General features: G+C 39.1%; 1 protein-coding gene across 4 annotated transcripts in view; it reads right to left on the bottom strand.

Moving 5' to 3' along the window:
• BMS1 (BMS1 ribosome biogenesis factor) overlaps positions 1-12,560 on the bottom strand; it is a 57,291-nt gene that overhangs the window by 14,850 nt on the left and 29,881 nt on the right. The window lies entirely within an intron of this gene.

The following is a 12,560-nucleotide window of genomic DNA, read 5'->3' as shown; positions in this document are numbered from 1 at the left end:
GAATCATACCCAAAACAATGCTGAACCACATGAAGAACTCATTAATTCCATGTTTTTAAAGCTCTAAGCCCAAAAAAAAAATAAAATAAAATAAAAAATAAAGCTCTAAGTTTAGCTATGGGTTCTATCCTTAAAAGAAAAAGACACTAAAACTCCTTTGGGAAGCAATGTTTAGATAAAACATTTTCATATAAGAAAGAACCAAAGAAGATAAAATAGATGGGAAGATTCTGGTTGTAAAAAAAAAAAAAAAAAAAGGATAAAATACTTAGGAATAAACCTAACAAGAAATGTGCTGGAGCTTTATTTTAAAAACTTAAAAAACTTTAATATGCTACCAAACACATGGAATAGACATGAGCTAACACTGTCAAGTGCTTTACAGACAAGGCACTGCTCTAAATATTTTAATTGCCATTAACTACATTCTTCAACATGACCCAATGAAGTAGGTATTGTTAACATTATCTACAGAACAAACAAAGATTTGCATATATTGGAAAAAGACGACTCAATATCAGAAAGATGTCAATTCTCCCTTTGTCACAGTTCTAATAAAAAATACCATCAAGAAAAGACAACCTACTGAATGGGAGAAGATATTTGCAAATGACATATTCAATAAAGGGTTAGAATCATATATATATGTATATATATACATATGATTCTATATAGCTATATATATATACATATACATACATATACATATATACATATACATACATACATATACATATATATATATATATAACTCAACACCAAAAAAAATACCACAAGTAATTCAATTAAAAATGGGCAGAAGACATAGACATTTCTCCACTGGCCAAGAGACACATGAAAAGATGTTCAACATCACTCATCATCAGGGAAATGCAAATCAAACCCACAATGAGCTCTAACTCACACCTGTCAGAATGGCTAAAATAAAAAACACAGAAAACAAGTGTTGGCAAGGACATGGAAAAAAAGGAACTCTTGTGCACCGTTGTTAGGAATGCAAACTGGTGCAGGGAGACAGTATAGAGGTTCCTCAAAAAGTTAAAATAGAACTACCATATGATCCAGTAATTGCACTACTGGGTATTTATCCAAAAAATATGCAAATACTAATTTGAAAGGATATATGCATCCCTATGTTTATTGTAGCATTATTTACAATAGTCAAATTATGGAAGTAGGCCAAGCATCCATCGATAGATGAATGTATAAAGAAGATGTGGTGTATACACACACACAAACACACACACACATATATAATAATGGATTTTATTCAGCCATCCAAGAATGAAATCTTGCCATTTGCAACAACATGAATGGATCTAGAGAGTACAATGCTAAGCAAAATTCGTTAGAGAAAGACAAACACCATATGATTTCATTCATATGTAGAATATAAGTAACAAACAAGCAAGGGGGAAAAAAAAGAGACAAACCAAAAATCTCTCTTAACTATAGAGAACAAATCAATGGTTACCAGAGGAGAGGTGGTCGGGAGATGAGTGAAATAGGGGGATTAAGAGTACACTTGTCATGATGAGCACTGAGTAATATACATAACTGTTGAATCATTATATTGTACACCTGAAACTAATATAACAATGTATGTTAACCACACTAAAACTAAAATTAAAAAAAAAAATACCATCACGGATTTCTGTCTGGAAAAGATAGTATAGACTTATTTCCTCCGTTCCTCCCATCTAAGTATAACCAACTCCAAAAATAACCCAAAAGTCCAAGGAAAACCAAAGAACTCTGAAAGGTGTAAAGAAAAAAGGGCTGGTGAGGGGCCCCAGGACAGGAAGAATGACATAATGGCCAGTGGCTCACTATACCACAACCCACAGAAAGGCAATTCAGAGCCACTATTTCCCAATCTCCAAGCTAGCAACAGAAGGTAGACCAGGTAGACTCAATCTTCTCCCAAATCAAACTCCAATCTTAGCAGCAACACCAGGTAAACCAGGCAGCACTGGCAAGGGGGGTTCTTTCAAAGCCCCACTGACAATAAGTGATGAGGGGAAGTTTGCCTTCTCCAAAGATCCTGAATCTCCTTTCCTCCACCAAGATATACCAGGTGGTGAAAGGTTATTGGCAAAGGGAGATTGTGCCAGGCATGAGGCTCTCCTCCTCATGTGTGCCCAGGCAGGACCAGCAAAGATCCCCCCACAACAAGCAAACTAGCCCCACAGGCCAAGACAACCTTCCCCTACCTAGCCACAACAGGGGGCCCAGATTACAGAAGCTCCTCTGTCTCCTCAGGTGGCATCTGCAGACTAGTGGCATCAGATAAACTAAGCAGATCAAAAGAGTACCATAAAGGCTCTAAAATTAAATTATCATTGGAACCATAGCCCATAAAGTAGACCAGGACCTGTACACTAAACCTAAACAAGATGACTGCATGCTAAAATAAAAAGATTACATAGGATCCACTGTCTCCTAACTTATTCAAAATGTGTAGGATACAATAGAAAACCACCTGTCATACCCCAAATTGATAAAATTTTAACTGAAATGTGAAAAGACAACTGACACCAACAATAAAATGAATCAAATTTTGAAACTAACTGACTTATATCTTACGGCAGCTATTACAAAAATACTTCATCAAGTAACTACAAATCCTTTGGCAATAACCAAAAAACTGAAAATCTCAGCAAAGAAACTGAAGAACCAAAATAAAAATTACAGAACTGAAAAATAACAATAGATTTTAAAAGCTTGCTAGATGCGCTCAATAGTAAGAGTGGAGATGACAGAGGACAGAATCAGAGAATTTGAGGCCACATCAAGAAAATTCGTCCAGTATGAACAACACAGAGAAAAATAGCCAAAAATCAAATGAGCAGAGCCTCGTGCATCTGGGGCACGAGAAACAAGAGATCCACAATTTACATGATTTTACATGGGATACCTGAATTGAAAGAAATAATGACTGAAGCTTCCCAAATTTGGTAAATGACATATACTTAACAGATTCAAGAAGCTGAGCAAATTTCAAAAAGAATAAACCCAATGAAATCTACACCAATCAAACTTCTGAAAACTGAAAACAAAGATAAAAATCTTGAGAGCAGCCAGAAAGAAAGAACAGATTCACACCAATTCAAAATGACAGTGTAGGGATCCCTGGGTGGCGCAGCAGTTTGGCGCCTGCCTTTGGCCCAGGGCACGATCCTGGAGACCTGGGATCGAATCCCACGTCGGGCTCCCAGTGCATGGAGCCTGCTTCTCCCTCTGCCTATGTCTCTGCCCCCCACCCCCTCTCTCTCTGTGTGTGACTATCATAAATAAATAAAAATTAAAAAAAAAAAAAAAACCAAAATGACAGTGTATTTCTCTTCTGAAATCAGAGGTCAGAAGAAGTGGTACAACATTTTTCACATGCTGAAGAAAAGAACTGTCAGCTATGAATTCTATATCCAGTGAAACTATCCTTCAGAAAGGAAGAGTTGGAAATAAAGACATTCTCAGATGGAGAACAACTACAGGAATCTGTCACTAGCATACCTACCCTTTAAAAATGGCTGAAGTGGGGTACCTGGGTGGCTCAGTTAAGTGTCTGACTTTGGCTCAGGTCATGATCTCAGGGTGCTGGGATCGAGCCCTGCATTGGGCTCCTTGCTCAGTGAGGAGCCTGCTTCTCCCTTTCCCTCTGTCCCCCACTTCTGCTCACTCTCGCTCCCTCTCTCTCTCTCAAATAAATAAAATATTTTTTTAAAAATGGCTAAATAGGGCAGCCCCGGTGGCTCAGCGGTTTAGCGCCGCCTTCAGCCTGGGGTGTGATCCTGGAGACCTGGGATCCAGTCCCATGTCAGGACTGCATGGAGCCTGCTTCTCCCTCTGCCTGTGTCTCTGCCTCTCTCTCTCTCTGTGCCTCTCATGAATAAATAAATAAAATCTTGAAAAAAAAAGAAAATAAATAAAAATTAAAAAAAATAAAAATGGCTAAATAAAGTTCTTAAGCAGTGAGTAAATGATAAAGAAATCTGGGACCATTGGGAAAAAAGAAAACACAGACAAAAGACCAGAAATACGGATACATACAATAAAATAGCCTTCTTCTTATGACTTTTTAAAGTCATATTTGATTATTGAAAAAAATTATAAAAAAAAAAGAAAGAAAAAATTATAGCACTACCTAATACTGAAGCCAATAATATTTAAAAGTGTGAAAGAAAAAATAAAAGTGTGAAAGATAAAGAGACTGAAATGGAAGAAAAGTTTCCATGTGTTACTCAAAATAATAAAATGTTGGCACCAGCAGGCTATTACATTACAATAAGCAGCCACTATAAAAACTAGACAGAGACACTCAAAAACACTGTAAATATGTCATGAGAGAAGAAAGAAAATGAAAACAGAGGAAAAACAGAAGCACTAGAATCAGAGTAAACAAACAAAATAGTAAAATCTCAGACTTAGACAATTGCATATCAGTAAGTACCTTAAGTGTAAATGGCATAATATACCAATCAAAATACGGATTGACAGAGAGGGTAGAAGCACATAACCTACTATATATGCTGTTTACAAGAAACTCCCCTTAGAATTAACAACTCACAAACAAGTTAAAAGCAAAAGAAAAAAGAAATATACACTGTACAACTCATCTTTTAAAAAAGCAAGAATAGCTAAATTATTCAATCATAAAATAAACTTTAGAGCAAAGAAGATTATCAGAGCCAAAGAAGGACTTAACTAAACTGGAAGACCTAAAATTTCATGGGCTGCCTTGACATTTTAGAGCTTCACAGGGTTCCAAAGGTCTACCTGTGAGTATGCCTGCCAGATATGTTCCCGCCCTATGGGAAAGGCTCCCCATCCTGATAGTTTTTTTCAGTTGGACCACCTGCACCCCACCTATCCCTCTCTGGTTTCACTTCACCTCTCTGCCAGCCCATGAATTTATTCAAACACATTGATCACATCCTGTCAAGGGAACTAATGGTCATCCTATGCTCCTTTAGGTACAAAGCCTATCTCCCAAAGACCGTGCTTGTTCAATCTCTTCATGGCATGCAGTGTTCTCTTCCCTCAAGCTGTGAGTGTATGTGACTAATAAATTGCTGTCAACCACTTATCTGTGCAGTGTCAGATGTTGTGTGTTCATCCATATCCATAACCTTAGGCCTGGAATCTCTCCTTCACCAATGGATAAATAGGAGGTGACAATAATATGTAACAACAAAAGGACAATCCACCAGGAACACATAACAATCCTAAATGTGTGTGCACTAAACAGAGCCTCAAATATAAGAAGCAAAAACTGACAGAGCTTGAAAGAGAAAGAGAAGTCCAAAATAATACATGGTGACTTCATATCCTCCTCTTGGCAACTGATAAAATTAGTCAGAAAATCAGCAAAGATAAAGAAGATTTGAACAATATAGCCAACTCAACAGAATCTAAAGACATATGGAACATGATAACCAACAGCAGAATACAAAATCTTTAAAGCAGCCACAGAACATCTATCAAGACAAGGCACAGTCTGGGCAATAAAGTGAATCTAAACATGAAATCATGAGTTGTTCTTAGAATATACTAGAATTAAACTGAAAATCAGTAACAGACAAGAAAATTTCTAAACATTTTGTAGTCAACACACTAAATGCACAAGTCAAAGAGAATTCTCAAAGGAAATATAAAAATGCATAGAACTGAATGAAAATGAAAATACGACAAACATTTGGGGGAAAAGGCTAAGCAGTACAGAGAAAGCAATTTACAGCACTAAATGCGCACATTAGAAATAAGAAAAGGTCTCAAACCAATAATCTAAGAAAACTGAAAAGTACAAAATAACCATAAAGAAGCAAAGAACAGAAATAATAAAAAGCCTGGAACACAGAAATTAATAAAACCAAAAGCTGATTATCTGAAAAAAAATCAAAATTAATAAACTTCACTGACAAAGATAAAAAGGAGGACGGGATCCCTGGGTGGCGCAGTGGTTTAGTGCCTGTCTTTGGCCCAGGGCGCGATCCTGGAGACCCGGGATCGAATCCCACGTCGGGCTCCTGGTGCATGGAGCCTGCTTCTCCCTCTGCCTATGTCTCTGCCTCTCTCTCTCTCTCTCTGTGACTATCATAAATAAATAAAAATTAAAAAAAAAAAAAAAAAGGAGGACACAACCCACCAGTACCAAAAATGAAATGGGATTACCACAATAGATCCTGCAGCCAGTGAAAGGTTATTAAACAAATATTCTGAGTATTAGATTCAGAATACCCAAGCTAGCTTCTTGGAGAAGGCACTTAGTGAAATTTCCACCTCGCCAAACACCTTTGAAATTCCTTGAAAAACTTAAGATAGTAAAATTTAGCCAAGATGGAATAAAAAACTAAATTATTTAAATTATTCAATAACCATTAAATAAATAAAATTTGTCATTCTAAGCTCCCCCAAAAGAAATCTCCAGGCCCTACCATTTCACTGGAGATTATACCAAACATTTTAAAAATTAACATTCCAATTCTACACAATCTCTTCCAGAAAACAGAAAAATTGGGAATACTTTGCAATCATTTTATGAAGCAAGTATTACTCTGATACCAAAACTAAATGAAGACAGTACCAAAAAAACCCTCAAAAAACAAAAGCCAAAAAAAAAAAAAAAAAAAAAAAAAAAAAAAAAACAAAAGCCAACAATGCTATCGACCAATATGTCTCATAAAATTAGATGTGAAATTCCATAATAGAATACTATCAAATAAAGTTCAACAATATGTAAAATGAATCATATATCATGACCAAGTGGGATTTATTCCAGGTATGCAAAGCTGTTTCAAAGTTCAAAAATTAATCAATGTAATCCTCTGTATCAAAAGGGTAAAGAATAAAATTCATATGATCATATCAACTGACAGTGAAAGGCATTTTACAAAACTCATCACCCATTTATTATTTAAAAAAAAAAGAAAGAAAAGAAAAAACACCTCTCAACATCCTAGGAATAGAGGAATAGAGCACATAAAAGAGCATCCACAGAAAAATCAAAGTAACATCATACATAACAGTGAAAAATACTGGGAACAGGGAAGATTCCCTCTTAGCACCAATCCTAGTCAATATATAAGAAAAAAAAATAAACATATTTAATATACATATAAAAATAATTATCATTGCACTGCTGGGTATTTACCCCAAAAATATAAAAACACTAACTCAAAGGAATACATGCATCCCCATGTTTATGGCAGCATCTACAATAGAAGCAGCCCAAGTGTCCATTGATAGATAAATGGGTAAAGATGTGTGTGTGTGGGTGTGCGTATAGAATATATATTATAATATAATAAATTATAAATAAATTATTATATTATATTATCATATATTATAATATATATTCTATTACACACACACTACAATATTATTCAGACATCAAAAAGAATGTAATCTTGCCATTTGCAACAACATGGATGGATCTAGAGAGTATAATGCTAAGCAAAATAAGTCAGAGAAAGATGAATATCATGAATATCATATGATCCCACTTCTATGTGGAATTTAAGGAACTAAATAAATGAGCAAAAAAGAGAAACCAAGAAACAGACTCTTAGTTGTAGAGAACAAACTAATGGTTATCAGAGAGGAGGTAGGTGAGGAGACGGGGATTAAAGAGTACACTTAACATGATGAAAAAAAATAAATAAATAAAATGATTATAAATAAATAAAAATAAAAGGCACATAGGTTGCAAAGAAACAAGTAACACTGTTCCTATTTGCAGATAACACAACTGTCTATATAAAAAATCCCAAGGTTTCTACAACAAAGAAATTCCCCTCCCAACTAATAAGTGAGGTCAGCAGAATAAAAGATGACACATAAAAATCAAAATTAAATATTTTTGAAGTGCTTGGGTGGGTCGATCCGTCAAAGACATGTTTGCCTTTGACTCAGGTCATGATCCCCGCATCCTGGGATAGAGTCCTGCATCTGGTTCCCTGCTCAGCAGGGAGCCTGCTTCTTCCTCTCTCACTCTCTCTGCTTGTGCACTTTCTCACATTATCATATAAATTTTTTTTAAATCTTTAAAAAAAATGAAATACGTTAGTATAAACTTATCAAAATATATTTGCCATTTAGGATGCTGAAAATTATAAAATACTAATGAAGGAAATTAAAGACAAATAAATGCTCCTGGATTCGAATGCTCAAAATCGTTAAAATTCTCCTCAAATTGGTCTCTAGGTTTAATGCAATTCATATTGAAATCCCAGCAGTTTTTTTGTAGACACAGACAAGCTTATTCTAACATTTATATGCAGTCACAGGCCCTAGGATAAACCAATCTTGAAAAAGAATAAAGTGAGAAGAATCACTCTACCCAGTATTAATGTTTACTATGTAACCACAGTAACCAAGATAGTGTGGTATGGGTGCAGGGACTGACACATGAAATCAATGGAACACAAAGAACCCAGAAATAAATCCACACAAAGATGCTCAACTAATTTTTGACAAAGGTGTAAAAGTAAGTAAACGGAACAAAAAATGCTCGAGGAATACACACCTAGGCAAAAATATAACCCTTAACCTATACCTTACAGCTTATAAAGAAAATAAAACAGGGGCGCCTGGTTGGCACAGTTAACCAGCCAATTCATGGTTTCGGCTGAGGTAATGATCTTATGGGCTGTGAGAGCCTCACGTCAGACTCCATACTCAGCAGGGAATCTACTTTAAGAGTCTCTCCTTCGGTCCCTACTCACATGCAGGTGCATTCCATCTCTCTCTAAAATAAATTAATAAATTAGAAAAAGGAAATCAAAATAGATTGCTGCCATAAACAGAAAATAAGAGTATAAAATTCTTAACACAGGAGAAAATCATCAGGATCTAGGAATAGAAAATAATTCCTAGACTTGATATGATCCCTAAAAATGATAAAATGATAAACTGGACCTCATCAAAACTAAAAGCTTTTGCTGTATGAAAGGTACTATTAAGAAAATGGAAAAACAAGCTACATACTAAGAAAATATCTACAAACTACATCTCCAATAATGGAATAAAATATATACAGAATTCCCAGTATTCAACATTTAAAAAAAGAATCCAATAAGAAAAAGGGCAAAAGACACCAAAAACATTTTATACAAGAATACACTGCAAATAATAAAATGTGGCAAATAAATGATAAAACGTTCACCGTCATTAGCTATCAGGGAAATATAAAATGAAACCGCAGTGAAATACCACTATTAGATTGTCTAAATAAATAATAGTAAGGATGCCAATATTGGCAAGGATGTGAAATACTAGATCATTAATATATTGCTGGTGGAAATATAAAATGGCCAATTACTTTGGCAGTTTCCTATGAAGCTAAATATGCAATTACCATACAACCCAGCAATTGTACTCTTAGGCATTTACCCGAGAAAAATAGGAAATTCATATTTATATAAAAACCTGTACGGAGGGAGGAGGGGCAAGATGGTGGAACAGTAGGGTCTCCAAATCACCTGTCCCCACCAAATTACCAAGATAACCTTCAAATTATCCTGAAAATCTACGAATTCGGCCTGAGATTTAAAGAGAGAATAGCTGGAATGCCACAGTGAGAAGAGTTCGCGCTTCTATCAAGGTAGGAAGACGGGGGAATAAAAGAAATAAACAAAAGGCATCCAAGGAGGAGGGGCCCCGCGAGGAGCCGGGCTGAGGCCAGGGCGAGTGTCCCCAGGACAGGAAAGCCCCGTCCCAGAGAAGCAGGGGCTGCACCAACCTTCCCGGGCCGGAAAGGGGCCCTCAGGGAGTTGGAGCAGAACCCCAGGAGGGTGGATGCCCTCGGGCTCCCTGGGACACTAACAGACACCTGCGCCCCGGGAGAGTGCGCCGAGCTCCCTAAGGGCTGCAGCGCGCACGGCGGGACCCGGAGCAGCTCGGAGGGGCTCGGGGGCGGCTCCGCGGAGGGGGCTGCAGGGCGGGAGCAGCTCGGGGGGCTCGGGGGCGGCTCCGCGGAGGGGGCTGCAGGCGGGAGCAGCTCGGAGGGGCTCCAGAAGAAAAAGAGGCTCCGTGCGGAGGGGGCTGCGCGGCTCTGGGAGCAGCTCGGGGGGGCTCGGGCAGCGGCTCCACAGAGAGGGGGGCGCTGCGCGGCCGGGGAGAAGCTCGGAGGGGCTTGGGCAGAGGAAGAGGCTCCGTGCGGAGGGGGCTGCGCGGCTCCGGGAGCAGCTCGGGGGGGCTCGGGCGGCGGCTCCACGGAGAGGGGGGCGCTGCGCGGCCGGGGAGAAGCTCGGAGGGGCTCGGGCAGAGGAAGAGGCTCCGTGCGGAGGGGGCTGCGCGGCTCCGGGAGCAGCTCGGAGAGGCTCGGACGGCGGCTGCGCGGCCGGGAGCGCGAATCCAACAGCACAGGCCCGGAGCACAGGGCGCCAGGACATAGCCCAGGATCCGGCGTCCCCCCGGGACAGGCAGAGGCCGGGAGGGCCCAGGAACGCAAAGATGCTCCTGCCCCGAGCTGAGCAGATCAGCGGCCCTGCCCCTGAGCCTCCAGGCCCTGCAGACCAAGAGCTCCGGAGTTACTGCGGGGGCTGACTCGAGGGCTCCAGAGCTGGCCGCCACTGGGGTTGTTCCTCCTGGGGCCTCACGGGGTAAGCAACCCCCACTGAGCCCTGCACCAGGCAGGGGCTGAGCAGCTCCCCCAAGTGCTAACACCTGAAAATCACAACAGGCCCCTCCCCCAGAAGACCAACTATACATACGGACAACTTCGAGAGGGAAGTCAAGGGACTTAAAGTATACTGAATCAGAAGATACTCCCCTGGTTTTTTTTTATTTTTTTCTGTTTTTTGTTTTGTTTTGTTTTGTTTTGTTTGCTTTTTGATTTGTTTGCTTTCCCCACCCCCTTTTTTTCCCTTTTTCTTCTTTTTTCTTTTCCTTTTTTCTTTTTCTCTTTTCTTTCCTTCTTTCTCTCCTCTCTTTTTCTCCTTTTTCCAATACAACTTGTTTTTGGCCACTCTGCACTGAGCAAAATGACTAGAAGGAAAACCTCACCTCAAAAGAAAGAATCAGGAACAGTCCTCTCTCCCACAGAGTTACAATATCTGGATTACAATTCATTGTCAGAAAGCCAATTCAGAAGCACTATTATACAGCTACTGGTGGCTCTAGAAAAAAGCATAAAGGACTCAAGAGACTTCATGACTGCAGAATTTAGATCCAATCAGGCAGAAATTAAAAATCAATTGAATGAGATGCAATCCAAACTAGAAGTCCTAACGACAAGGGTTAACGAGGTGGAAGAACAAGTGAGTGACATAGAAGACAAGTTGATGGCAAAGAGGGAAACTGAGGAAAATTTAATGGGGGTTCCCAAGGGCGCCAAAAGGGACAGAGAGGCAGAATATGTATTTGAACAAATCATGGCTGAAAACTTTCCTAATCTGGGAAGGGAAACAGGCATTCAGATCCAGGAAATAGAGAGATGGGGGGGGGGATCAATAAAAACCGTTAAAAAAATCAATGAAGACCGTTCAACACCTCGACATTTAATAGTTAAGCTTGCAAATTCCAAAAATAAAGAAAAGATCCTTAAAGCAGCAAGAGACAAGAAATCCCTGACTTTTATGGGGAGGAGTATTAGGGTAACAGCAGACCTCTCCACAGAGACCTGGCCGGCCAGAAAAGGGCTGGCAGGATATACTCAGGGTCCTAAATGAGAAAAACATGCAACCAAGAATACTTTATCAGGCAAGGCTCTCATTCAAAATGGAAGGAGAGATAAAGAGCTTCCAAGACAGGCAGGAACTGAAAGAATAGGTGACCTCCAAACCAGCTCTGCAAGAAATTTTAAGGGGGACTCTTAAAATTCCCCTTTAAGAAGAAGTTCAGTGGAACAATCCACAAAAACAAGGACTGAATAGATATCATGGTGACACTAAACTCCTATCTCTCAATAGTAACTCTGAACGTGAATGGGCTTAAAGACCCCATCAAAAGGCGCAGGGTGTCAGACTGGATAAAAAAGCAGGACCCATCTATTTGCTGTCTACAAGAGACTCATTTTAGACAGAAGGACACCTACAGCCTGAAAATAAAAGGTTGGAGAACCATTTACCATTCGAATGGTCCACAAAAGAAAGCAGGGGTAGCCATCCTTATATCAGATAAATCAGATAAAAATTTACCCCGAAGACTGTAGTGAGAGAGGAAGAGGGACACTATATCATACTTAAAGGATCTAACAAGAGGACTTAACAATCCTCAATATATATGCCCTGAATGTGGGAGCTGCCAAATATATCAATCAATTAATAACCAAAGTGAAGAAATACTTAGATAATAATACACTTATACTCAGTGACTTCAATCTAGCTCTTTCTATACTTGATAGGTCTTCTAAGCACAACATCTCCAAAGAAACGAGAGCTTTAAATGATACACTGGACCAGATGGATTTCACAGATATCTACAGAACTTTACATCCAAACTCAACTGAATACACATTCTTCTCAAGTGCACATGGAACTTTCTCCAGAATACACCATATACTGGGTCACAAATCATGTCTGAGCCGATACCAAAAGATTGGGATCATCCCCAGCATATTC

This window comes from Canis lupus, chromosome 29 (genome assembly GCF_048164855.1).
Source record: "Canis lupus baileyi chromosome 29, mCanLup2.hap1, whole genome shotgun sequence".
NCBI lineage: Eukaryota > Metazoa > Chordata > Mammalia > Carnivora > Canidae > Canis > Canis lupus.
The sequence above is the reverse complement of the archived record's forward strand: the minus strand, read 5'-3'. Positions and strand labels throughout refer to the sequence as shown.